We start from the raw sequence: 23203 nt of genomic DNA on the forward strand, positions 1-23203 counted from the left end.
GATGATACGTGAGTTGGGAGATTACAAAGTGAACAGGATGGGAGGTAGGGGCAAAGAAAAACTTCAGCCTTATTTGTAATGATCTATTTCCTTTACTAAAACACTTAAAGCATATATAAAGGATTGTTAATAACTGCCAAAGCTCGGAGATTAGTTTCTAGTTGTTTGTCATATTATTCTTTGTGCTTTTCCATACTGTCAGTTCCTGCTTTGCATGTTTCTGATATATACAAATTTAAGTTACTACAGTTTAGTTAATGCCTGTCCTCCAAAACCAAGATTCAAATTCCAGTTAACAGTGTTTTAACTGTGAGTAATGGCATAAAGTATAAACTCCGAGGCTAGCTCTTCAGGTCAGATACCTCTACGAGAATAATTGATGTTCACCATGATCAATGATCAATCATCTCAAAGTATAATGATGACTGATCATTGCACATTTGTTATTCAGTTCATGTACAGACAACAAAGTATGTCCTGTGTTCCTTGTCTCCCACTGATAGGGCCATGTGATATTTTACAAAGGGTAATTAATTAAGAGGGCATTGGCCAAAAATGGTAAAAGTACAGAAAAAAACTAAAAGTGGTAACAGTTAGTGGGAGTGAAGATTGAATTCAATGTAAATGGATTTATAGAAGCAATAACTGACCATGGGAATGTTGACACTACCCCCATTCGAGAGGCAAATGCAGCCAGAGTGAAGGTGAACTTGATCTAAATAAACGAGGAAAGTGGTTATGACAAAAGGGATGAAGGTGGCCCAGAGGAGGTATGCCAGCCAAAAATCTCACATTATAAGAACTCTTTGAGATATTTCATGACATTGAAAATCAAAGAATAAAATACTGACAGTTGTCCCAAACTTTAAGGTGTGACATTTCACCAATGCAGAGGAAAGATGCTCACTGTGTATCGTAAGGTATACAACACAAAGAAGGTGCAAGCATTTTTCAAACTACCCTGGACAAGATTTTAACAAAAGAATTAAATGTTTCTAATGCCAAGTGGACTAAATACATTGTTAGTTTTCTTATTTTTTCATGTCTGAATACATTTATACCAGTAAGGGAGTTTTCAATGTGTTGATAAAATTTGTAAACTCATGAAACCACTGTGATTTCCCCAGTGATTAAGACTCTGCATGGTAATGTTTACAGTTCCACAATGCTATGCAAAGCAGGGCTACCTTGCACTTACCAATTTTCTCAAAAAAAAAAAAAAAAAAAAAACAGGAAAAGGAAAAGTGAAAGTGAAATGAAATCAAATGAAATAAAGACAACAAAATGAATGACTAACTGAGAAGATATATTTGCAACCTATATCTCAGATTACAGCTAGGGGAAAACAAATTTGTAGAAAAATGACCAAGGGCACAAAAATACAGTTTACAGTGAAAGGAAGACAGTGGTCAGTAAACATAAGAAAATATTCTTAACTTCATTCACAATGAGAAGAAAGGGAAGTAAACTATACCGAGATGCCATTTTGGCCAAATTCCAAAAGTCTGAAAACACACTCTGTCGGCCTAAGTGTGGGGAAAGAATCATTCTCCTATAATGTTGATGGGAGTGAAAAAGTACAACCCTTATGAAAGGCAAGTTGTCATGATCATTCAACAAATGCACCTCTCTTTGACCCAGAAATCCGACTTTTGAAAAATTTTCTGGACAGCCATAGCTGAACTTGATTACATAGGCCAGTGTGGCATTATTCCAATGGCAAAAGACTGGAAACAACAAAAAAAATCCATCAATCAGGGATTCGTCAAATCCACCAATGTATCTGTACACTGGAATACAATGCAGCAACCTCAATCCTCCAAACATGGAAGCTGTGGGGGCACGAACATGAAAATGCCTCCAGGATATAGTAAGTGAGAAAAAGAGCAAGTTGCAAAGCAATTTGTGTTCAGTAGTATTTATTACACTGACTTTTGTGAAAGAACTACATATCCTCATTTGTTTATTTTCTTCTAAAGACACCCTGGGAAGTCTCATAATAAAACGAAAACTGCCCAGCTGGCGTGGCTCAGTGGTTGAGTGTCAACCTATGAACCAGGAGGTTGTGGGTTAGATTCCTGGTCAGGGCACATGCCTGGGTTACGGGCTCAGTCCCAAATGGGGGACGTTCAGGAGGTAGCTGATCAATGATTCCCTTTCTCATTGATGTGTCTATCTCTCTCCCCCTCTCCCTCCCTCTCTGAAATCAATAAAAATATATTTTAATATTTAAAGACTAAAACTGAGTACCTGTAGGAAGCAGGGATAGGGGTAGGGTCTAGATAGGAGTGGGAATAAGACTTTTCAGTTATAACTTTTTTGAATCATGTGCTTTTAAAAACCATGAATGTGTTAACTACTCAAATAAATTTAAATTAGAAAACAAAAATCACCTACACATGTCAGAGACTATATTTCACAAACTGCTTTCTAATTAGATCACATTTACAGTTTGGTGTGTACATGTTCCTTCAGTTTAGCCGTTTAGCCTCTAAAGTGTTTCCTTCACTTAATAAATAAATAAATTGTGGTTCATTGTGCATATCAGCAGTTACACACTCCATTAACCCCCGGGTGTGCATGTGTGGTGGGGGAAGGAGCGAGCACACACAGGACTATCATGAGGAAAAAGTAACCCAAAGAATTTGGGGAAAGGTAGAAATTGAGAAGTGATGCGAAACAGCAACAAGGCTTCTTAATTGATGTCATCAACATGGAGAGGCAAATAAAAGCACGACCCAGACAAAAATATAACGAGTCTTTAAGAGGAGAGAGTGGAAGAAGGCAGGGGACAATGAAGACATGGAAGTAGATAGCCATCCATGGCCATCATTTTCAGATCTCTGAATTCCGCACCCTGCTATGTGGGCCCCTTCTCATCTCATCTAACGCTCAAATCCCCCACCAGGTGCCTCTGGGGCCCCTGGGTCGGCCTGTGAAAGAAAACCTCTGTTATTAATCTGCTGGTGTGTAAATATAGCAAAGGTCTTATTTTATTATTTTGAATATTATGGGAATCAATCATCAGAATCCCAATTTATTCTTCTCAATGGGACTTCGATTTCTGAGTAATTCTTACATTTTCAGTATCTTTAACATTAGAACACAATTTTGAGTGGTTAATCCATTCCTAAACAGTGACAGAAGGCTCTAAATTATCCCCTTTTACGTGTTTTCTGGTCCCTTATTTGCCTTTATGTCCCTAAAATATCGAACCGCTCTGAACACACTGATGGAGGAGTTCCCGTCACTTGCCACTGAGTGATTTCCCTCAAATACAAATCACTTATTCCCTAAAGCACCCACATCCGTCTAAAACGACACATCCAGGCTGATGCTGCCATCTCTGACTGGAGGGGACCCATCCAGCATGTTCCCAAATCTGCTTTCAGAGCTGCGGGGGCCCTCCCTGTGCAGAAAGTGTGAAACATTCGCGAGAGAATGAAAGAGAAAATTAGAGCTGTCTTATCAGACTGCTTTTTTACTCTAGTCGAAAATGGGAAGCAATTGCATTAAATAGGCAAACTGCTCTTTCTGGGGCAGGAAGGACACTGAACCAGCACCTTCCCAGGCATCCGGGAGGTGAGCCAGATTCCTGGTCAATGCGGGGAGGAGTAATCTAGGGAGGCTGAGTGGCCAAGAGCAGGCCTGAGAGCAGAGGGACCCGAGTCTGAATCCTGAATGTACAGTGTTGGGCAGATTATTCAGCCTCCCTTTATCTTAGCTTTGTATTCCGTAAAATGGATATGCTAACACGGGACTGTTTTGATGACTAAACGAAGAGATAAAAGTTAAGCACTCAGCACAGTGGCTGACAACAACTGCTAAGGAAATGGTAACTAATGCTATTTGTATAATTGACCAAAGTCCCATGTGGCCAGGGGCCCAGTATCAATTGCTCAGGCTGTTTCCTCAGTGAGTAGTACTGGCTAGCACACAGTAGGCTCTCAGGACCTATTTGTGAAGACTGTACTGAATAAAATAATTTACAGATCCTTTAACTTCAACCCATAGTTCCTGAAACTTGGGATGTCCTTGCTGACAAATAATATCCTTTTCTCAAGAATTTGGACTAGAGAGCCAAATAAAAAAATTGTTTTTGAAAAAAATCATTCCATACCTCCACCACCCCAATGTTAATAGTTGCCTCTCACTAAAAGAGCATTCTCTAGTCCCTGCCCACATTCCACAGTTTTTTACTTTGCATAATTCAGTTGTTTCACATTACTTTATATCCTGCTCTTTTGCAGAGTATCATAGACTCATTCATCCCCTCCTGCTAATGAACACAACATTATTAAACCAAACATGGATTAGGATGCATCCATGCTGCTGCCTGGTTTATTATAGATAATCCCACCGTGAACATCTTCATTTTGTTCCTGTTGAATTCTTTTCACAAGTTATTGGCAGGACCTCCTCATGGTGGTTCATGGGCAAGTCTGTATTTTGTTTCCTCTGTCCCCACAGTACACTGCATGGCTCATTTCACCATCAAGTACTTGGAAGACGATCCCTTGAGTGGGAGGCAGGGAACAGAGAGGAGACTCATCCAAAAGCCCAGTTTTTCTAACACTGATCCGAAACAGCTCTATGGAAGTGAGGACGCACTGAATTCTGATCAGTCAGATGAATCTCATTAGGAAAAAAAACACTTCACTTCAAAGGGAAGGTGAACACAGATGGAAACCTGTCAAAAGGGTATTATCTCATCTCACGAAGTGCCTTCATGTTAGGGATTTCCCATCTCTGTAAATGATGAGAAGGCGAACAGAGCCCAGGCAGAGCTGTATAGAAGTAGACAGAATGAGACTCGAAGGAAAGGATCTACATAATGCTATATGGGAAGCATTTAATTACAGGATTTTGAGAAATATTATTCAGATCAGCTTCCTAAACTGAAGGTTGTAAAGTAGGATAAACCAAAAAAACAAGTGAGCGTAGACAACATATTCTCATTGCATTTGAATGACTAAAGCATGGATCTTACTCCCGACATTCTAATATTGCTACTTGTAAATATTTAACCGGTTTTCTTTTCAGAATCTCACCAACTATGGGCCTCCTAAAACACGTACATATGTAGTATCAATATTTTAAATTTACTCTTTTTTATACAAGTTTGTGTCCTTTGGACTGCATACATGAGCACACTCTACCTATATTTAACCAGGATTTTCAAGATTTTTATCTTGATTTGATTTCTATCCAGAGAAATTATAAACTAATTAAAATTTCACACAAGTTTCCCAAGTCCTTGCTTAACTCAGCCTCCTCCTCATTGCAAATTCTAGTTCATTGCAAAGCTCCATTTCTTCTATCTCATCTCAGCCACGAATTGTAGCTGTTACCAGCTAGAAATAGCCTTGAACACAGAGGGCCTTGATTGTGTTTTAGAAGTGGCAATTATATTTATTCACTTGAATAAAAATAGTTGCTCATAGTAAACATGTACTCCTTACATTCACACCCTAATGAATTTCTTCAGCTCCACTGCCAACATTATCAGTAATGGGACAACCGGATATCCTGTGCCTCCTAACAGCATCACTTCTCTGGCAGTCTTGGCCTGAACCCCAAAGTTGAATAGTCATGGGGAGACATCATCTTTCCATAAAATCAAAATACAAAATTAAAAGTGAAAACTTCAGGAAAATTCAATTCAGAATTCTGGGTTTTGGAGCGCAAAGAATTCATCCTGGTCTCTCATGAACAGTGTGTCGGTGTTTGCTGTTAATTATGTTTTTAATGTCTACATTTGCACATAATCTGTATCATACACCATACAATATTTTAATTCCTTTCACTCTGATATTTCCCGATTTTGTTGTATATTATTATATACATGTTTTGGTAGTGTAGGCTGAATAATGTACACAGAGTATTTATCTGAAAGTCTTGGGGATGTTTCTGCTGATCCCATGTATTAGAACCACTGGCGATGTGTGATGTGTCCCACTGACCTTGTGCAGATCTCTCAGCGTGTCACTTCCACTAATTTCTAATCTAGCCTGAATCTGCACTGATGGGCCATGCTAACTCCACCAAGAAGCTCTGAATCTCTTCTACTGCAGAGGAACTTTAGAGACATTTTTAGAAATCTGAACCATCTTCCCTTTGTGTTTGCCCAAGGTTCCTGTGTGAGCAGCTGCATGTACGTCCCATGGCCCAGCCTCAATGTGCACATTTAATAATGACATATGACACAGATATTTCTAGATGTATGAATTAAAACTTAAACAGCGACACACTGTTCATGAGAGAGACATGAATGAATTCTTTGTGCTCCAAAAGCCAGCATTCTAAATTTGAATTTTCTGCAATTTGCACCTTTGATTTTGTGTTTTTGTTTTATGGAAACAGTGCAACCCAACAGCAGTAATCACAACCCTATAGCATGAATGACACATGAATTGCAAAGAGAAAACAAAACTACATTTCCCCTCATATCCAGTGAGTAGGAATAATCTTTGGGCATGAAAGAGAATAAAACGCTGAGTGCCAAATGGAGAGCTTTCCTGGAATACTAGTACATGGGCCAGGTAAGAAGACGCCAAGCAGTGCTCATAATAGGGTCATGCTGAGGACCCTTTCTACAAGTCACTCCAAGGGGCAGAGTAGACGTTATAAGAGTATACTTCAAATCCCTGCCATGCTTGATGTACATGGAAAAAACAACAACAATCTATAACCCATAATAAAAGCAATTCTGACATGAGCCCATCCTTGCATGTTTTACCCAGGGAAATGGGCCTTTTGGAATCAAACCCTATGACGTCACACCAAAGGCCGGAAACAACTCAGGGTGCAGAGAGTTGCTGCCCAGCGAGCACAGCTCCTTGAAGACCTATTTCTGACTCAGTCGCTCTCAGACACGACATTTACGGCCCAGAGCAAACCCAGAGCAACGTGGGCTCAGAAGGAAAGAAGCAGCAGAGGAATTGCTTGGAGATGTGGTCAACTTGCCTGGATTATCTGACTCAAAAAAGATCCTTTCGAAATGATTTACAAGGGACTCATTCAGAAACAGCAGCAACAGGCATATTTAAGACCATAAATCAGTGGAACATGAAAACTGGAGAAAAATCCATGAAGGTTAATGCACATTTGGAGCCCATTTGCCTCTTAATGCCCGGGAGTAAGTCATTGGCACAGCGGGGGTGGGCGGGGGAGGCTCCCCAACAGTGTGCACTTGCTCATGCTGAGGCTAACCGCTCTCTGTGTCTTTTGTATAGGAAGATTTTCTGAGTAAAAGTGCACAATAAGATCATCGTTGCAGAGCCCAATTGTGTCCTCAGCCCAAATCCCTAGGAGACAATTTGCTGAACTAATGAAATAAACAAGGATTTGGATGCTCTTATTTGCAATGAATAAAATGCATGCCAAGGACTAGAGGAGAAAAAAGGTAAAAGTCATTAAGTAAAGGGAGAAAAGAATATTACCTACGAAATGTGAATTCTGCAGGCCTGTAAACAAATTTAACTAGGAAAAAAAACTTACCCTGAATATATTGCAAGTGATTTTGGACTACATTTAAGTGTTCCCTCCAGACTAAAAGCACTTTAGGCAAAATAAAGTAAGCCTCTTTAAATGACAGCTGTGTACATTTTTAAACCACATAATTTGAAAATTGATATAATTCAAGCCCTAATCCTTAATATTAAGCAGTCTTTTTGAGCCAAAAAGTGCATATAAATAAATTAATAAGTAAGGATTATGGATATAAAACTCAAAGACAAAAATGATAATCCTACGCTTCTGACAGGCCTGGGATTGTTTGTATCCTTTCCATTTATCTTATTTGTAATAAAATAACCTCTCCTTTATATTTTTTTATTATAAAAGATAAGGCTGTCAGAAAAATTTTCAAGAAAAATTATAACTTATTATCAAATGTCCACCATAGTACCTGAAAATTCTATGTAATCTATTAAATATTCTTTTGTTGTTGTTGTTGTTAATGCTCACCCAAGGATATTTTTCCATTGAGTTTTAGAGAGTGTAGAAGTGAGGGGGGAGACCGAAACGTGCCTTTGACCTGAATCAAACCTGGGGCCCTTTAGTCCCCCGGCCGATGCTTTATCCACTGAGCCACATCCGTTTGGCCTTTATTCATTTTTTAAAATAATTCTTTATTGTTGAAAGTATTATATATGCCCCCCCCCCCTTAAATTAGACTAAGAGCTAATATCTTTTTAAAATATATTTTTTATTTATTTCAGAGAGGAAGGGAGAGGGATAGAGAGATAGAAACATCAATGATGAGAGAGAAACACTGATCAGCTGCCTCCTGCACACCCGCCTCTGGAGATTGAGCCTGCAACCCGGGCATGCACCCTTGACTGGCATGGAACCTGGGACCCTTCAGTCCACAGGCTGACACTCTATCCACTGAGCCAAACCAGCCAGGGCCATATGTTCCTTTTTTTTCTCCCACTGACCCCCTTCCAGCCCCCCCATCCATTTGGTCTTTAGCTATTCTAGTGCAGGATACAGGGCAATGGCCAATGTACCTGCTTCTCTGTCAGTAGAAGCTATACTAATAATTGCTAGCATCTATTGAGCTCCTACCATGCCTGATTGGAGAGCTTTGCACGGAGTACTTTATGCAATTCTTACAATAACTCTATGAGGTCTGTGCTATTACTATGTGCATGTTACATATCCTGAAAGTGAGCAAGTAAAAAATAACAGTAACATTAATGGCTGACAGTTACATGGTACTTACGATATGCTGGCACACTTACTCCTCACAACACTATGAAGTACAGGACTTTCATAATTGTCATTTGGAAGAAGAAATGAAGGCATACAAAGCTTAAGTACTCTTCCCAGTTCAGCTACTAAGTGATGGGGCCAAAATTTGAACTCGGGCAGTTTAGCTCCGGAGGCCAGGCTATAACGTACCCTTCTAACATTGCTGCCTCCCAAAAGTTCCCCTTTGGGTTAGGACTCATAAAGGGGGTTGGTAGGAAAGGACAATCAACAGAAATCCATGCAGAAAGCCTCGAGTGTGGACTGATGCAGCAGAACCTTGTATTGATTGACAGGGCCACAATATTGCTAGATACAAAATAGGTGAATATACAAAAGACTGAATTATTTCTCTTAAAATAAATAAATTTTATCCCATGCCCTGACTTCTCTCCCCAAGCTCCTGACCTGCATTTTTAATCGCCTATTAGATACTTTCAATTGTATGTCCTCTTGATAATTCAAACTCTACCTAAAATGAACTCGTCATAGCTGCCCTCCAATTATCATTCCTATGTTCCATTTCTGTACCATCTCAGTTCACTTATGGAGGATTAAACTTAAATATCTTTCATTTCTTCTTTTATTTTTAGCCTTGCCACTCATGTACGAAGCTAGAGACATCCTCATTATATTGTATTTTATGTACGTGCACTTACTCACTGTCCAGTCCTTTGTTTGAATAAGCAATATGCATGGAGTATCTACCTTAGGCCACACATTGTTTTGGTGCTAAAGCATCCACAGGGAAAGAACCCTGCCCCAGGGACTGCCATTCACACAGCATACGACATGAGGTGCCACCTCGATTAGTCCCTTGTTGGAGCCTGGGCTGACATTCCTGTGGCTCCATTTGTAATGTCCCGTACCATGATTCAGGCTCTTATTAAATGAGATGATGTAGATGAATGGGAAGAACTTAATTTAAGGTAATTTCTTTCCCAGGCCTCTCTAAAATAATCTCCTGACTGATTTTTCCATCTTTAATCCCTCCTTCCTTCAATGTATCTAACATACAGCTACTGTGGCATAGAACATATAACTACCCTCAGTTCCATGAATGCACCACATCCACATCCACATCCATTTGGCCTTTAAATATAAATAATCCAATGCAAGTCACAGGGCAATGGCATCCTTGTCTCCAGGCCTTGCACATGCTGGCTTATTTGCAAGCACATTCTCCCCATAGATCATCTCGCAACAGTCACGTCAGCCAGTAGCTTAACTATTACTTTCTCCAGGAGGCCTTCTCCCTGGAGTGTCCCCTGAATTGCCTTTCAGTTTGTCCCCACAGCACCCCAGGTCCACAGAAGACTCCTGATGAGGGGTATTTCCTGCTGCTTTGTAAAGATTTTGAGGAGAGGGAACGTGTCCTGTTCATTGCAGACAGTCCCTAGTAGGCATAAAGAAATAAGTCTCACATATATCCATTTCTACTCATCAGCAAACTTGGCTTTCTGTATACTCTACGTTAAAAAACAAAACAACACAACAACAAAAGCCTCTTCTCATGATATCTCTGCAGTCTCCTCTCCATCCAGGCATTTCCTAAATCCTGGTAGAGAAGCCGGAGTGGAGGCTTGAAAGCTGTCACGTTCACTGTAACCTTCCTTCAAGGACCAATCAAAGCGCACTCACTCATGGTTTCCCCCGATCTCTTTAAGCTACTTTATTAATTGAACTACTTTACTGCATTCCACAGCATTAGTCATTCCTCTCCCTGTTTTCTCTCTCCGGCTGGAACTGAGTTGGAGCAGCCACGGTGCCTGTCTGTCTGGGCGTCACATGCGACGCACTGAATGCGATGGCAAGCACAGTGGACGCGGTGAATAGTATTCTAGGAAATGAAAGCACTTGTTCCTTCACCGACTAGGCCTGTCGGGAAAGGCCGGCGCTTTGGAGAGGGCGACACTGCACAGCTTATTTTAAGGCTGCGATTTGGAAAATAAACGCGGAGTATTAAACAAAGTGAAAAGAGTGGAGATAGTGAAGGAGCAAAGAGAAGGGTGAGAAGTGAAATGATGCAAGCACTGGGTTAACCGTATCAAGGCAGCGTTTTAAGGCAAACCACTAGCAACTCAAAACCTGTCCCCATCCCTGGCCCCGTGAAATTTAGTGACTGCGGCCTAAGCGGGGTACTTCCTGGGCATCAAGGGCAGATGTCAGAGACTGGAGGTATTTCGTGTGTCAACACATGTACTGTGAGCCTGCTGGGATCAAACGACAGCATGTTGCTGGAGGAGAGAGGCTGGCCAGCGGGTCCTCTCCTTCACTGGTCCTCAGCAGGATAGATTTCATCACATTTCATAAATGGACGCTTTGGAAAACAGTGTGACTATCTCTAATGAGCCTATTTGGCAGCAAACCTTGTTTCTGAACTTAGCTTATGACTTAGCTTCTCCCACTCTACGATAACTGACCCTCAGTGAACTGCCAGCTAATGCTCAGTGCTCTCAGGAAACATACCCGGGAAATAGCAAGATCCCGTCAACCACTATGGCACACGTGAGTCTCAGACATTTCTTGTCGCCTAAACTTTTCTATTTTTATCTCCTTTAGTCACAGTCTTGATTATTCCAGTTAAGCCATAATAATATTCTCATATCACCGTTGGTTCCTCTCTTTGCTCCCACATCCTCAGGTTCCCAGACCAATATCTATAATGATCTTGCAACAATATTCACAAAGCTATTTCCACAATGGCTCAAAGTTCTCCTCAAATTTACCTCCTACAGATCTCTTTCCTATTTGAAAGAGACTCGGTTTCTAGAGTCTCACGTTTGGCCGTCTATTGTCACATTACACTCTCAGGGCTTCTGCGTGACAAAATGCGCTGCAGTCACATCAACTTCATACTGAACGTGAACGAAGCTAAACAGTTCTAAGCCATCTCAGCTGGGTTCTACTACTGACTGTTGGTTCTACTATTATTATCCTACTTCCTTCCAGAGGCCTCAGAGTCATTTCCTCCTTTTCAGTTAGTATCATAAATAGGTCCACTTATTATGTTATTCTATTTTATTCATGTTTTCATATCCTCTGTAAGGCTAAATAAATGTTAAAAATTCTGCTAACAGCCCAGTTGCTGTGGCTCAGTTGGTTGAGTGTTGTCCCATGCACCAAAAGGTCACCAGCTTGATTCCAGGTCAAGGCACATGCCCAGGTTGCAGTCTTGATCCCCAGTAGGGGGTGTGTAGGAGGCAGGCAATTAATGTTTCTCTCTCACATGGATGTTTCTCTCTCTCTCTCTCTTTCTCTCTCCCCCCCCCCCCCTTCCTCTTTCTCTAAAATCAATAAAAAACATATCCTTGGGTGAACATTAAAAAAACTACATGAAATGATGGAATATACAACATTTTCAAACAAAAACTAGCCTCTATAAAGCAATTTCTATTACAATATTATCAGTTCCTACAGAACTGATATTCCTCTGGATTATGTTGATGACAAATACCTAAAACACACAGAAAACAGCTGCCACAGTCAGTGTCTGCACTTAGGTTATTCTGCTCAGTGAGTTACATGCTTGAGCTCATTGTTACTACTAACTGCAGCTGAATATGCATGGGACAGAAAAAACCTATAGAACTAGTTCAAACACACAAAAATTCAACAGAAGCCCTGGTTTCTCCTGAGAAATGTCTCCTGTTTTCAAAGCAATGGAAAAAAAAAGGAATATATGCTTTATCATAGCACAGAGATAAAATATATCTAAATGGAAAATTTATTTTGGAAAACTTTGTCTCATAGGAAACTTGTGAAAAATGTCTAGCCCATCAGACTAGCAAACAGCTCCCTCTGCTAGTTTATTTTCAAAATGATAGCAGACATAAAAGTGTCCAATTTTATGAGGTCAACAAGGAAAAATCATGGCCACAGGCATGAGAGCCACCAGCACTGGAATTAGCTTTGCATTGAGCATTTATGTATTCAGATTGTCACTGTGCGCATTTATATTTATTAATACTGTTATGTGTTCTTATATCATTTCCCACATGCATATTTTGTTTTGGCAGCTATATAACAAGCTCCTTTTGGGCAGGAGGTATTCATTGTAGTTCCTCTCCTTTTACAATAATCACTTATACAAGATCCCAGCACCTCACTAATTAATAGGGACACCAAGTCTAAGTAAGTCACATGGCTAAATGATGGTCTCTCTAACTATAGTGCATGTTAGAGAGCCCTTGGGAAGGACTTCCACATTCTTGAACCTCACTCTGCTTTGGGGGCTGTTTTGACAATAATAGTTATTTGCATTTTACAAAGGAAGAAATTGCAGTTCAGATGAGATAAGTAATTTGCTGACAGTCACACTGCTATCAAGTTTTAAGATTGTATCTTGAACCTAGATCTGACTCCTAAGTAGTTCGCCATTCTTCTACACCAAATTCTAAAAATGTAAAAACCCATATGCGTTGGGATTACGAATAAAGTTAAATAAATGGCCACAGAACTGATAATTCTAGAAACTTTTTCAATGTGCTCATTTCCAAAGATGGAGGGGCATGTTTTTCACAACTAAGTTTTAGATATTGTGGTTGTTTTAAAAACATTGGCAATGTCAAATGCTTACAGCTTTGTTGGAAAAATGAATGGACAAAACGCACGTGTTGAAAGGAGGGACATGACAGGAGCTTCTACTGTCAGTGTGTTCACTTCTAGAGCAAAGGACTCTGGCATGACGCCAATGCCATTCACAGGCCCCGGAGGCTGGGGGAGACCTGGAATTCTCGAAGACTCAGTCATAGCACTAGGCCAAGGGCAACATCTCTGTCTTCTGCTTCTTGGTTCAATGTCCTATTCTTCAATGATGAAAGTGAAAGAATAATTAGAATGTGTAGGTTTCTCTTTAAACCAGTTGGCCATTATCTTAACAGCACAATCACCCTGCTAATGATATTGAACTGGGTTTAACTAGAGGATTCTTTCACAGCAGAGCTTCCAAGGACTCCTGTTCCCGTAGGATCCAGCCTTCTGTAGATGCACCTACATTCATTTGCAGTAATGAAAGCCAGACACAGAATGGGGCCAGCACAGTTGTGAAAACACAAGGGCTTTTGTTTATATTGAAAAAGAGCCCCGCTTAGTCAATCTGAATCTTCCTAACACCTAGTGAAATATTTATTAATGAGCATCAGCGCAGCAAGCCAGAAAGTCTTATTTGCATTCATTTGAACCATAAATAATTGAAGGTAGATTTCATTCCTTAAGTCACGGTTTCCGAAAATATCTTCACTAGCATGCTGGGGGGCAGGGGGAAGAGAGACCATCAGTGAAGTAAAATGCTTTATTAAATGTTGAGGGTGGTAGATGTTTTGCAGATCCTTGAACTACATGGACTATTTCTCAAGAATAAATAATGCATTACCCTGTTATACTCATCTCAGTGGAGGTGACAGGGTGAGACACTGATACTTTTTCCTTATTTCTGTTGGTCAGGACTACAGGGACTCTATCTTGCTGTTCATCAGGCTGAACCAAACAGTAGTTCTCAGCAGATCCGGGTATCCATTTACTCACTCAGGGACCAAACATTTCATGTGCTTACTATATGGCAGGAGCCGCTAGATCATAAGAATGAGAAATGGACAAAACATAGAACTGGCTCTTAAAAGAGCTCAGGCTAACGCAACACTGAATCCAAAACATAATTCACACCAAAGCCACTGGTCCAAAGGAAAAGATCTTAAGAATTACACTCTGGACAGGCTAAGGGGCTGGAGGCACAGACCACTGTGTATTTGCTTGCATACCTCTCCCTCCACAGGACTGTAGGTTCCCTGAGGGTAGGGGGCTGGTCAGCTTCATCCCTGCATTCCCCTCAGTGCCCAGCCCAGGGCGTTAGTAGATGGTCAGTGCAGACTCCCTGATGAAGAAGTAACTTAAGTCGACTCTGAAAATGGCAACGATGTAAACCAAATAACTAGGGCTCTGTTCAGCTGAGCAGATGTAAAGAAAATACATATTCATTTGCTGTTGGCCAGTGTTAATGTTCATTTTATGCTGTATCTTCTCTACGAATGACAATTAGAGCTAACTTCACGTGTGCAACCTCTAATTAATTCACAGCTTTGAGTCTCTACCTGTAGAAAGTATTCAGAAATTACAAACAATATTGCTGCTAAGATAAATTGCGCCTCTTATTAGCTGGGTATGCTGTGGTGTAGGGGGAGGGAAATAGGCCTATCCATTATTCATAAAGAACAAATATAACATAAGCAGCAATAGAGCATAAGCATGAGGGGATGCTAGTAAATCACGTCCAGCTCACAGCCAATAAGAAGAAAATCATTTCCAAATATCGTGCATGCCTCTCATCTCATTGCTCCCCTTGGAAATTAGCACGGGGATAAATAGCATTGCCAAGGAAGCAATGAGCATGGTCAAAGAAACAGAGCCTCCTTCACGCTCTCTAATCACCCTGAGCCCATATGCCATGTCTGCATCATCGGCCCCACGATGGTAAAGTATCTGGTGGGCGTCTGCCACGCACGCTATGGCTCTTGGCCAGTTGTCATGTAACACTTCTTTGTTTATCTGAAAAAAGAGGGGCTTGGTCAACTCTGACCACAGGCTGAGCCATTCTATTGCCTAAGGTCATTTACAAAAGTTATAACACTGGAAAGGACCAAAGCACGAGAGGATCTTATAGTTTTTCTACCTTGCTCTCTGACTTGAGAAGTTATGCATTCTTGACATACCGTAGTATTGTTACAAGAGAACAGAAGATGCTTGTCTGTTAGGTCTCCGCACCGAGAAAAAGCACACGTTTTAATTAGATGTTAACACTGTCAGTTGCTTGGGTCACCTACACCTTGAAAGCAATGGCCAGGGGATGTCCCTGATACGTTTCCATAAATCAACTTCTTTTTCACTATTTGTTTGCAACAAAAGAAAGAAAACCATATCAACAGAGGACTGAATATTTACTGCAAGGATATTATTTAATGATATGACTATTACTTAATACTGCCATATGAAGAAAATAAAAGCGATGTTATTAAGACAAAATATCAAAACCTTTATTCTTATAGCTGTTAATCTTTCAGATGCAGCATCATAAAGAGAAGCAAAGTAGTTATTTCAGATCTTCCTAGGGAGAAAGAAGACTCCCTATTTGGTCAATTAATTCTCTAGGAGAAGGCATTGTCATAAAAATGCTGAAGGAATCCAAATAATTAGAAAGAGAATAACTGACAGATATATTTATTTCCAAATGTACAAGCAATATACCCATCTACCTATCAAATCTAAATATGACATTAGAGAACCCAAAAGGAATGAAACTAAATAACAATGTTTGAAATGTGTCTTCAGAATTTTGGAGGCACGTTCATATTCATTACCTAATTTAATGCCAGTGCTACATTGACACTGTTATTTGGGGAAGCAATGTGTTAGAGAGGGAGGAAAAAGTATAGAATGAAAGAATGGATGGATGAATGAATAATAGAGTGCATTCCAAAAAACTACAGCTAGCTGATAGACTAATTTCTTGATATTTAACCTGTTCCTTTGATGTGCATTATTACCTTTAAATTGCTTCAATGAGATCAAATAAGATGCAAAAGTCACCAGGAGGGTGTGGCTCAGTGGTTGAGCTTGACCTATGAGCCAGGAGGTCATAGTTCAATTCTGGTCAGGGAACATGCCTGGGTTGTAGGCTCAATCCCCAGTGTAGGGAGTGCAGGAGGCAGCCAAGCAATGATTTTCTCTCATTATATATGTTTCTCTCTCTTCCTTTCCCCTCCTCTCTGAAATCAATAAAAAGATTTTGAAAAAAATTTTTTAAAGATGCAAAGGCAACAAAGTGATCTCCATACAAGTCCCACCTTTATGATTGGTCTATAGCTCTTGATTATTACAACCATCTCTACACTAGCCTTTCCCATTTCCATGTCACTATCCACCCAACGTTTCACCAACAGATTGATCGACATTAAAGATGCAGTGATATTTCATAGTGATATTCCATTTCTCAAAAACCTTCCATGGCTTCTACTTCCATCACACAAATCTAAAATTCTCTCTGGTTCTCACAGCCCTCCATATGATCTGGCCCTGCTACTTTTGAACATCTCTGGAGGATGCTCATTGGCTTATTATTTCACAAGAATCAAAAATAATTCCTGCCCAAGACCTTCCATATATGTTTTTCCACTCTCTGGGAACACCCCTCATTTCAGAGTATCCACATTTAACATATTGACACATGGTGAGAGAGAGGCATTCAGCTGCCATTCTACTTGATGGGAGTATGTCCTGGGAAGAGCAGGACAGGGAGACACAAATCCAGGTCCCTCAGTCAGACTCGGCTCCTGGCAGCCTTTCATGGTGTTAGCACCTGAATGTGACTATGTAATCAAGAATCTATATATATAAAAGCATAAGTGACCATTACGACCGGTCGACCAGTCATAATGACACGCACTGACCACCGGGGGCAGACACTCAACACAGGAGCTGCCCCCTGGTGGTCAGTGCACTCCCATAGCCAACCTTCCGCAGCCAGCCAACCTCCTGTGCTCCCTACCCCCAGCCAGCCGGCCCTGATTGGAACTGGGAGAGACGGCCCCAATCGGCAGCCAAGCCAAAGGACCCTACCCATGCACAAATTAATGTACTGGGCCTCAAGTTTTAAAATAAGTATTTTTAACGCACTATAATGCCTATTAGTCACAAAGTGAATACTTCTTTTTGAGCTTTACCGAACAGGGGAAAGAAAACTGGGAGGAAATCTCGCCTCATTGTATTTACCATGTTAACAGACACTGGTTCATGTCTAACTTGGTAAGTGATTTTCACAGGTAGTTATGAAACTATTCAACCTTCACCTTCGGTACAGGAGTAGATTCTAATACCCACACATGATGGGAATTTTCTGACATAGCCTATTTACATTCCACCTGCCTTTAAAAGATCAGCCTCAGGCCCAGTGTCTCCTCTCTTCCCCAGCTGTTGTAGTCCAAGGAACACAGTTATGTGTTTATACCTCACTGTTACCTGTCCTCCATTATTTCTCATGTAATCATCTCTTGCCAACTGTATTTTCACTTCTCTGAGTACAGAGACTCTGCTTTTATTTTTTCCGTAGTCCCCAGAATTCCTAACACAATGTGCCATCATGTTAAGAACTCCATGTTAGGTTCTTTTCGACAACATGGTACACAGAAGAGAGCACAGGAATTGGGGTCAGACAGGGCTGGGTTGGAATCTCAGCTCTCACAAATATTTAACTGAAGGACACCCTGACCCCCAGGTCCCTAGCCTACTGAATAGTGAATAATACCTGCCTTGGAGGGTCTGGTGAGGCTGGCAGTGACATCTATATGGCACTAATGCCTCCTAGTCACCATATGCATGCAAGCAAAGTGCCCAAAATTTAGTAACTCTCATCAAATGGCAGGTAATACTCCTAATACTTAATTCATTTGTTCATTTATTTGTAAATGTGCCAACCAAATAAACCACAGAATATTTGTATCATGTAAGTTCTGTCCTCACTGATTCTCTTTAAGTAGGAATTCCTCGGGAACTTTTAATAGCTCACTTTACAATAATGGAGATCTCTAGAGCTTACTTGGAACTTTCTAACAATACCTTAAGGCTATATTTGTTCAGAGTTCATAACACCATTTTTACATATATTATAAGTCTCCTAACTAGCAAATAAGAAATGATGGGACCTTTATCAGACAAAGGAACCTGTCAGCCGTAGGTGTGGGGGTGGAAATATGGACAAAATACTTTTGCACTCGGATGTCGAGTGTGACTCGACACAGTTAGCATCGATAGCAGCTCTTTTTATACTCTTTGAATGTATCAATAATTTTAAATATAAAAAAATCCAAATAAATACGTTTGTATGAAAAGAAACTCCAGTTTTTTATTCTACTGCCGCGCTTTGTAAAATCTGGGGTATTTAAAAAATTAAATCCCGAGTAGAATAAAGGAATCGAGAAAAAAGCAAGCGAGTGCAAAGGGTTAAAATACTATAAAGTGCTGGTCCCTGGTCTGACTACTCTTCCTCCAGTCACTCAACTCTGTCACCGGAGCCAGGCCTCTGCACGTGTCATCTTCTGAAGTTGTTCAAGGCAGGCGTAGCATCTCTATATATCTATATATATAAAAGCCAAGCGACCGGAATGACTGAATGACCGGTTGCTATGACAAGCACTGTGGCGGTCAACCAGCCTGATCAGGGCTCCAATCGACCCCCCCAACCTCCTGTGGCCCCTCCCTCCAGCAGGCCCCACCCCTGATCGCCCCCCTCCGATTGGGGGCGGCGCTGGCCCGCCAACCACCCATGGCCCTACCCCCCCAGCCAGCCCCCACCACTCCAATTGGGAATGGGGCCAGCCAGCCAACCTCCCACGTCCCCTCCCTCACGCCTGCCTGGCCCTGATAGGCCCCTATCAGGGTGGGGCAGCTGGACCCGACCTGTGCACGAATTCGTGCACCAGACCTATAGTCTATCCTATATAATAAAAGCCTAATTTGCTAAGTGTCCAGTTGTCCATTCAACCAATCAAAGTGTAATATGCTAATAATATGCTAAGGCCACTCAACGGCTTGCTATGATGTGCACTGACCATCAGGGGCAGACAGGTGACCAGTCGACCAGTCGCTATGACGTGCACTGACCACCAGGGGGCAGGCACTCCGACCAGTAGGTTAGCTTGCTGCTGGGGTCCGGCCGATCGGGACTGAGCGAGATGGAGCCCTCCTGCAGCTCCTCCCCGGCTGGCCAACCTCCCGTGTCCCTCCCTGGTCCCAATTGTGCACCAGTGGAGTCCCTCGGCCTGGCCCATGCCCTCTCACAATCTGGGACCCCTCAGGGGATGTCGGAGAGCTGGTTTCAGCCCAATCCCACAGGCCAGGCTGAGGGAACCCACTGTTGCATGAATTTGTGCACTGGGCCTCTAGTCCTATAGAATAAAAGGCTAATATGCAAATTATCCCCTCGGGAGTTAGACCCGGAGACCAGGAGTTTGATCGCTCACTATGATGTGTGCTAATCACCAGTGGGTGGAGTGGAACATGGCGGGAGACCAGCAGCAGTGGGAAGGAGGAGGCAGGGAACCTGATTAGCCCTGATCGCCAGCCAGGCCTAGGGACCCTACCTGTGCACGAATTTTGTGCACCAGGCCTCTAGTATATATAGTACCAGTTGTCGACCAGTCATCAACAGGTCAACCGGTAGCTATGACATGCACTGATCACCAGGGGCAGACGCTGAACGCAGGACATGCCCCCTGGTGGTCAGTGTGCTCGCACAACGAGAGCGACACTCAGCTGACCAATTGACGCCAGATGCCGGGCTCATGGCTGGAGAGCCTATCGAGCGGCAGCAGGGCAGGCACAGCAGGGATGAGCAGAAGTGGCACGGCACCCAATCCCGCAGGCCACGCCAAGGGACCCCACTGGTGCACGAATCTGTGCACCGGGACTCTAGTCTAAAATAGTGCCCCAACTACTCTCTACCTCCTTTAATTGCCTCTTTTTCATTGTAGATTTTATCGTAATCTGATACCATATGTTTCCTTCCTACTTGCTTCTTTTCCCTTTGCTCCCTGAGGGCAGGAACTTAGGTTGGATCACAGCTGTACACCTAGGACTCAGAAAAGTACATAACACACTGCAGGAGCTCTGAGGTCCCTGCCGATCCATGTGAACTTTCTGGATCCCTGTCAGAGCTTCCCAGGCACATCAAGGACTGGAAACTCCCGGAGGTTGTGATTCTCAAGAAACCACCCAGTGAATGGAGCCAGGCTTTTACCAGTTCTCGCCATCTGACCCACCCCAGCCAGGCATTTGGGAGAGAACACAGTTTTGGACCAGGTTCTGCTCCCAAACACCCATAGTGAGCCCATCCCATGTGTCCCCTGACCTCCAATGGTGCCAGGCAGCAAACTGAACTCTATGAAAGAAGAAAGGTGCTTAGCAAGACCCTGTCACGTTCCTTTAATGCCTCATTAAGACTGTTGTTTGTTTAATGATCACACCTAAGAAGTAAGAAAAGAATACTTGAGTCTTATGACATTACTTGGGCAGAATAGCTTAAATTATTTTTAAAAATGATCACCAGTAGCACATTTTTGCATGTTCCAATTCTGCAGCTCTCAATCTGGCCCCTGTAAAAAGTAACATATGCTCACGATAAATCTTTAAAATGGCTCTATTAATAGAGTGGCTGCAGTGACAGTTTTATAAATGGGCCCCATCTTCATGCAAACTGTGTTTTATTAGATTGCATTATAATGATTTGTAATAAGAATACAGAGATGGATTCTGAGAGAAGGAACTCCAAACATCCCTGAGCCAGTCAGGGGTTTCAAAGCCCGTGATTCTGTGTGGCAGACTGCGCATTCTGGGAACAACAGACAACATCAGATTAGTTTTGCCACAGTTGCATGCGTCTCCGCCTGCTTTTCCCAATCAGATAATAACAGTCTAATAACTGGCTTTGTGTCTGTCAATCCAATTACTTCCTATTTGGGATGTGCTGACACTCCATTAAAGTGGCAGACAGATGGCAAGGTCTTTCATTACCCTCAGACTGAATAATTAGCTTACTGGGCACATAACCAGGCAAGGAGCCCATCTATGCAGTCAGGTGTCTTCCAAATGAAACCAAAGACATAGATCACTAAAAATAATCTCATTAGTTTAATGTTATGTCGATGCCGTGCCTGTAACAGGCACAGCCATCTAGTTTATCCTTCGGTCAACTCAGAGCCTTTCTGGGCCGCTCGATCAGGCGAGGGGACTCTGACCATATTTCCACCAGAGCATAAGTCTGACTGGTGTCCACGCAGGAACAACACAACCTCAGTCTGAGATCCAGTGATGTCACCTTGAGAAAGCAAAACTGTTCCTTCGTTGACCCGATCTCTTCTCATGAAGAAACGAAAGGCGTATAATACTCACTAAAATAAGCCGCCTATGGAGAAAGTTAAGTAGAATTTAACCTTCAATTTTTAGGCTTAGAGGTCTGGGTGCCTATAGTGAATTAAAATGCAATCATAAGAATTTAAATGAAGTTATCTTATAAATCTTCATAGGATGCTTACAAACAATTTAAACGGAAGCACCATCATCTGTCTTCCATATGCCTCACGCTATTGACCATAATGATCAGCATTTAGCAGGTGTTCCATAAATTCTCCGTAAATCAACTTACAGGTGTTTTTAAAAAGTTAATTATCATAACGATAAATTTTGAAAGAAAAACTGTGATATAGGTGGTGAAATTAATGCCCCAAAATATGAGAGTTGACTTCTAAGAACCTACACGGTTGACAAGACCCCTCTCCACTCCTCTACCTTCCCTGAACAGCTTTGTTTCAAATGTCTCAAAGTCATGGTCGAATTCTAAGTAGATACCGGGCACTTCATGCTTTCAATGGGTTAGAATCTGAGGAATGAAAAAGGCAAGTTAATATGGAGACAGCACAATATCATGGAAAAAATATGGCCTGGGAATCATCGATAGACCTGGATCCGACCTGGCTGCCCTATTATAATTGTGACCTGGGGCCTCAGTTTACTCACCAGGTGAAACTCACAGATCCTTTGAGCACAGCCCTCACATTCCACGACTCAATATGGGACACTGCCAGGATCTGGCCATTTTCTCAGCTTTCCTCATTGCTAAGAGTAATCCCCTCAGGGCCCTAAAAGGAAATGAATATTCATTTCCAAAGGCCACAAAGGCTAATAAACTCCCAGCTGCAGGGAACAGAGGGTCAACACACTAAAACAGCACTAAAAGCTAGGAGACATTAGTGTATTGAACTACCATCTCAGACAACTTTATAGCCCTTTAAGGAGGATTATTTTTTTCATGGTTATGGTTAAAGGGAAAAGCAGGCCCACTAAACCATTGTTCTCCCTTTTCTAAGTGTCTTCATCCCTTATTTATTGCGGGTAATAGTTATATTCAACAATAGTTACATATGAGCTTGATGGTGTAATACCTTACTTTTTTTTTTAAAAGTTCTTTGAATACAGTATCTTCGATTGAGCATTTACAAAAGCATTCACAGTGGGCAGTTGCCTTGCAAAACAGTGATTAGACAGGAGATGCTCGGTCAATGGAGCCAGAGTGCAGCTCTGAGGAAGAGACTCGTGGCAGCGGCTTGGCACATTCAGGCTATTACCCTGAATACACCAGCCTAGACAGCCCCCTAGGAAACTAGTAAAATGATGGAAGGAACACTGGGGCTGAAAGAACTGACTTGAAGGTAGTGCCTCTCAGATGCTAAGAGAAGAGATAGAATAGCCTATTGTAACTAAAGTTCAAAATGGGGAAAGAGGTGATTTAATTTTGAAATTTTACAGACACTGAAGCTTAGTAAGAATTCCTAAGTAGAAGGGCAGGCTGTGTTTCCAGGGTCACTAAGGAGGCCAGGGAGTATCAGTGCCACTAGTACAGTTGACA

General features: G+C 41.8%; 1 protein-coding gene across 1 annotated transcript in view; it reads right to left on the reverse strand.

The window, feature by feature from the left end:
- EXOC4 (exocyst complex component 4) overlaps positions 1-23203 on the reverse strand; it is a 731450-nt gene that overhangs the window by 217185 nt on the left and 491062 nt on the right. The gene's annotated exons all lie outside the window — the stretch shown is intronic.

Source organism: Cnephaeus nilssonii (genome assembly GCF_951640355.1).
Source record: "Cnephaeus nilssonii genome assembly, chromosome: 12".
Taxonomy (NCBI): domain Eukaryota; kingdom Metazoa; phylum Chordata; class Mammalia; order Chiroptera; family Vespertilionidae; genus Cnephaeus; species Cnephaeus nilssonii.